The sequence below is a fragment of the Ahaetulla prasina genome, chromosome 8 (assembly GCF_028640845.1).
Source record: "Ahaetulla prasina isolate Xishuangbanna chromosome 8, ASM2864084v1, whole genome shotgun sequence".
NCBI lineage: Eukaryota > Metazoa > Chordata > Lepidosauria > Squamata > Colubridae > Ahaetulla > Ahaetulla prasina.
The window spans coordinates 91,376,257-91,381,648 of NC_080546.1; the positions used below are offsets into that span (position 1 = coordinate 91,376,257).

At 41.1% G+C, this 5,392-nt stretch overlaps 1 protein-coding gene across 1 annotated transcript in view; it reads right to left on the minus strand.

Moving 5' to 3' along the window:
• SLC34A2 (solute carrier family 34 member 2) overlaps nt 1-4,659 on the minus strand; it is a 52,764-nt gene extending 48,105 nt beyond the window's left edge. The window contains exon 1 of the mRNA XM_058193213.1: nt 4,600-4,659. The gene's annotated coding sequence lies outside the window, so the exon portion shown is untranslated. The remainder of the gene's footprint in view (nt 1-4,599) is intronic.
• Nucleotides 4,660-5,392: the final 733 nt, after the last annotated feature.

The window sequence follows — 5,392 nt, forward strand, 5'->3', positions numbered from 1 at the left end:
TGGACACATCCTTACAGTTTACTTGTCAGCATTTTTTTGTTTTTCAGAAGTGGTTCGCCATTGTAACCTTCCTAGCCGAAGAGAAAGTGACTGGCTCAAAGGTCACCCTTCTGCTTCATGCTTAAGGTAGGACTAGAACTCACGGTCTCCCAGTTTCTAGCTTGCTGCCTTAACCACTACGCCAACATAGAGTAATATGTTGCAACAGAGTAGTAAATGGTCTGGAACACACTACCTGATCCTGTTGTTAGTCTCTCTAATCCCCATCCATACCTTTTACCGTAAACTGTCTACTGTGGACCTTTCCTGTTTCTTAAGAGGTCCCTAAGGGGGCGTGCATAAGCGCACCAGTGTGCCTACCGTCCCCGTCCTACTCTTCCCAATTATATCTAATCATTCTATGTGTTTTATGGCTATGTTTTGCCTATTTATATCCTTTGTCATGTCAGCAATGTCGGCTGGCGGCCCCCAGGGGGAGGGCCTTCTCTGTGTGGGCTCCTACCCTATGGAACGAGCTTCCCCCTGGACTCCGACAAATACCTGACCTTAGGACCTTCCGCCGCGAACTTAAAACCTACTTATTTCGTCTTGCTGCTTAAATTTTATATTATTAAATTGATTTTTGGGTTTTTAAATTTTTTAGTAAATTTTAGAGGGAATATTTTTATCTATAAGTAGCCAAATTAAATAGGTTTTTTAAGGGTTGTTTTTAGTTTTGTATTGTTGTCTTCTTTCTGTATTTTATTTGTGGCTGTACACTGCCCTGAGTCCTTTGGGAGAAGGGCGGTCTATAAATAAAAATATTATTATTATTATTATTATTATTATTATTATTATTATTATTATTATTATTATTATTATTATTATTATTATTATTATTGGTGCCAAATTTTTTTCATGCGTCCATGTCTGTGTCTACTCTGTTACTTGTTTTCTTGTATTTGTTGACAAATAAAACAAACAAACAAACAAATTGATAGCCCATAGCTAACCAGTAGAAGGTGTGGATGGAGATTCTCAGTCATCCAGGTCATGATTGTCCCTAATGCGTTTTTTTCAAGAGGCAACAGAGCTGAAGAAGCTCCTTGGGTGAAAAGGGAAACGTCTTCAAAGGAAAGCAAGGAAGTCCAGTTGCCTCTTGAAAAAGCAACCCCTTTGGGACAGTAGACGGGTGATTTTATTTGAGCTTGATGGCACAGACCAAGAATCAGCTTTATAAACCGAAAAGCATGCCTTACTGCTCAGTTTAACATTTCTATAACTGTAGTGTGCCAATCCGATCTGGTTACAACCCAGTGGTAAAATCCAATTTTTTTTTACTACCGGTTCTGTGGGCATGGCTTGGTGGCCACAGCAGGGGAAGAATTCTGCAAACTCTCCATTTCCTCCCCACTCCAGGGAAAGGATATTGCAACATCCCCATCCCCACCCCACTCTGGGGCCAACCAGAGGTGGTATTTGCCAGTTCTACGAACTACTCAAAATGTCCGCTGCCGGTTCTCCAGAACCTGTCAGAACCTGCTGGATTTCACCCCCGTTACAACCCCAACTCAAGTTTCAAAGATAGAATGGCATCCGTTTGCTGTCTTAACATAGTTAAAGGTTCCTCAATATAAAAAGATTTATACTTTGGCTCATGTGCATGTCCTTCCCTTGGCTATGTGTAGAAGGAAACTATGGGAAGATTTATCTCTATGCTGGGATGGTTGCGTGTGAACATGTTCTTCATTGCGTATTGTACTACGATGTTGCAGCTCATTCGTTGACCTCAGAACGGGCAAGAGGCAGGAAAAAGAAGCAATAGATGGAAACCAGTCAAGGAGAGAACCAGCTTAGGAGGAATTTCCTGATGGTGAGCGCAATTAATGCGTGGAAAAACTGACTGTGGTTGCTCCAACGCTGGAATCCCAAGGGAGCTTTTTCAAAAGGCAACTGGACTTTGGTTTTTTTCCTTGGAGATGTTTCGCTTCTCATCCAAGGAGCTTCTACGGTGCTGACTGAATGGTGGAGGATGGAAGGATTAACATTCCTTGCAAGCAGCTGGTCGTTAGCACTCTTTCTGAGGGCTGTTGAGGCCACTTGGAGGTTTATCTGAATCCTACACTACATCTGCATTATGACTGAACAATTAAGATGTCAGCAAGAGGGGGAAGGATACAATAATAACAATAACAGTAACAACAGCAGAGTTGGAAGGGACCTTGGAGGCCTTCTAGTCCAACCCCCTGCCCAGGCAGGAAACCCTACACCATCTCAGACAACACAAATCCTTCCAAGAAGGTTCCACACCCATTTGCACGACTCAGGTGACCCTGAGGACACAGATAAACCTCCAAGTGGCCTCAATGGCTCTCTAAAAGGATGCAAATGACCCCCTGTCTGCAAGGGGTATAAATCCTTCCATTCCCCAACATCCAGTCAGAGCTGAGGAAGCTTCTTGGATGAGAAGCAAAAGGAAGAATAAAGTCCAGTGACCTTTTGGGAAAAAAAACACACCTTTGGTACAGCCACGACCCAGATGAATCTCCATAGACACGTAGCTCACCTATTCATCCATTACTGATAAGAATGGCCACCAGATTTATCCCCAGGTATTACTTTTGGATAATGACTTGTCCAGTATATATGAAATAAACTGGCCTGGTAGCGCATGCGAACTGGACTAGAAACATGCCATGTTCATATTTGGCTCTTATTACTTAGACCTTGCAAAGTAACCGTTACGATTTCAGCTAGATCAGATACTATTCCAAGGTTAGAGTTATGGATAAGGGCCAAAATTTATTTTTGTTGCTTTAGTTCACTTCATTTAAAGATTTTGGGACAATTTCTTAGTTCATTTATTCCTTTCTTTTTCAATTTTATATTTATATTGTTATTTATATTGTCAAATGTTTAATAACATGCAGGACTTAGACTCTCTTTTAGTGTTAATTCACAGATTTAGTTGTAGATTATAAGTATTTCGCTATAAACATATTGGAGGCAATGAAAGGGCTTGCGTTATCAATACAAAATTATTGCATTTTGCATTGTCTGTTTTATATTTTATCCTGGCGAGAGCGTTCCCCTCAAGCATCATCAACAATAATTCTCAACTTCCTTTGAGGAAAAAGATCCTATTTCCTCCACAAAGCGTTTTCTGTCCATTTAGCTGTCACAACCACTCTGCAGTTTAGGCTAATTTCAGGCTGGCTGGCCAAGATTCAGTGACATTCAGAGACATGCAAACATTTCTGCCCATCTCCTCGATTTAAAAACCAGGCTACCCTTGGCTTTTCAAAACTTTATTTGGAAAAAGAAAAAGTTGGCAAATACACAACAGTCGGCACACACACAAAAACGAAACGAAAACAAAGCAAGGCACACACACACGTTCCTCCGAGGTTCACGCAATGACAAATTGTTCAATGCTTCCAAAATGTCACCGAAGCTTACACACACGGCCACAGATGCAACAAGGTACAACAACTTCTCATAGTTCCAGCTTGTTGAATAGTTCCAGCTTGTCAAATTAGTTCCTCATCGTTAATTATGATTCCTCCCCCCCTTGGGACTTCTTAATGAAGTCATCGGTGACAAGAATATTTTGCATGATAGAACAAGCGGTGATTTTAAAGAACTCCTTGGAGCAGCCGAAAATTACAAGGGCAAGTTTTTCCTGCTCTTGGGACATCCCTCCCTGTCAAGATCTATGCACATGTCACCAGAAGCCGAAAGCGAGAAAGAAGGACGACACGGGAATGACTAATCTTGAAGTTTTGTCATTGCATCAAAGAAGCTATTCATTAAATTCAAAGCACTGCCCATCCATCCTAAGAGGGATGCCTTTAGAAGCAGCATCTCACCAACATTGTTCTGTTCTGACTTTCTCAAACCCCAAAACTGTTCCAGATTTAAAAACAAAACGAAACAACAACGCAGTGCACTCAGATCTAATAAAGAATTACAACAAGATCCAATGATAAGATTCAAATTCAGGAAAGCATTAGATGTCATCTAATCGTTTTGGTGTATATGTGTGTGTGGGAGCTGGAACTTTTGAGTTCCGCTGTTCTTTTTTCTAATGGATAAACTTTTTCAAAGTATAAATACTTTCTCACCACATCAAAAGCAAGGTATCTTCCCCCACCACCAGCTTAAAAATATCTCATTTTCAAGAATAGCCCGAAAAGTGGAAAAAATCTACTAAAACGACGATTCCAATAACAGAAGGGGAAGATTTCCAGAGAATTAGACAATACATCCTTAACTTCTTTGCAATCCCACTATCACCTTCAATTTTTAGTTTTAGTTTTTTTTTGATTCGGTGACTCTTTCATGAATAAGAAAACTTTCTCCCACTACGGTCCCCGAGCAATCGAACGTTCCAGGCACGATAAAATGTCACTTTGAGCTCCGAGCCAAACGTTTGCCAAACGAGATCTCACAAAGTCTTTCTTTTTTTCCTTTTCTTTTTGGTATTCGTTCAATTCGTTTCACAAGACGGCAGCAAGATCAGCAAGCAGATGAAAGCAAGAGAAACTGGCAAGAAAATACTGCATTGTCTTCCACCAAAGCAGGAAGGAGGAATAGAAAGCTGCAGCTCCAGTTACTCACCTGCTCCTTCCTCCTCAGGTGAAGGCTTCCAACAGGTCTCCTGCTGGAGCTACAATATATATATATATATATCTAGACAACAGGTATTGGGCAAAGTCCTCTGTCATCATTTGCCGGCTCACATTCCTAAGTTGCTGTCAAGGCACAACCTACCTACAGTTTAATAATCCCTTAGCTTCTTTCGTTCTTTCTTTCTTTCTTTCTTTCTTTCTTTCTTTCTTTTTTTCTTCCTTCCTTCCTTCCTTCCTTCCTTCCTTTCTTTTTTTCTTTCCTTCCTTCCTTCCTTCCTTCCTTCCTTCCTTCCTTCCTTCCTTCCTTCCTTCCTTCCTTCCTTCCTTTCTTTCTTTCTCCCCCTCCCCGTGAAAAGCTACCTGGAGCAAAGGCTAATTTTAAAAGGGCCACCTTCGCCCACCCTGCTCGTCGACGATCGGCTGCCAAAACATGCCTGAGTATTATAATCATTTAGCGGTGACTTCTTCTAATTGGCCAGACTGTTTATTATAATCTCTTTGGCTCCTTCAGGACAAAACAGTGTTAAAATAGGGCTTGTCCCGACGAGATAGAAAAAGTATTGTTTCCGGAAAGGGCTTATCTTTCCCGTGAATCTGCTTCGGAAAAAAAGGAAAGGATTATCCGGGAACCGCACATAGACATTAAACCTCATTACCTTAAGAAGACTTTAGGAAATAATGAGACAACACTGTTTAATTATTTGGCAAGGAGAGACCCTTTTCTCAGCCACCTTGTTATAACCCATCAGCTTTTTTTGGGGAGGGGTATCTGGGCCTTTTTG